A 295-nucleotide genomic window follows, 5' to 3' on the forward strand; every position below is an offset into this window, starting at 1 on the left:
TTTGCAAAATAACTTTCCCTGTGACAAACACAATCGATTGGACAATCTATTGTGTCAAATTTCAATCAAGTTAAGTTTGGTTGCAATCGATTGGGAAATCGATTGAACTAAACATCTGGTAAGAACTTTTCAGGCAAATACATACAAATCGATTGGCACGTCGATTAACATCAAAATAGCTGAGTCACTGACTTGAACACAATCGATTGGCAAATCGATTGAAAGAACTTTTTGAAATCACAGTGAACTTTGAGCTTGTGGCCAAATCGATTCTGAGTATTTGTTAATCGATTAT

Source organism: Cicer arietinum, chromosome 4 (genome assembly GCF_000331145.2).
Source record: "Cicer arietinum cultivar CDC Frontier isolate Library 1 chromosome 4, Cicar.CDCFrontier_v2.0, whole genome shotgun sequence".
Lineage (NCBI taxonomy): Eukaryota > Viridiplantae > Streptophyta > Magnoliopsida > Fabales > Fabaceae > Cicer > Cicer arietinum.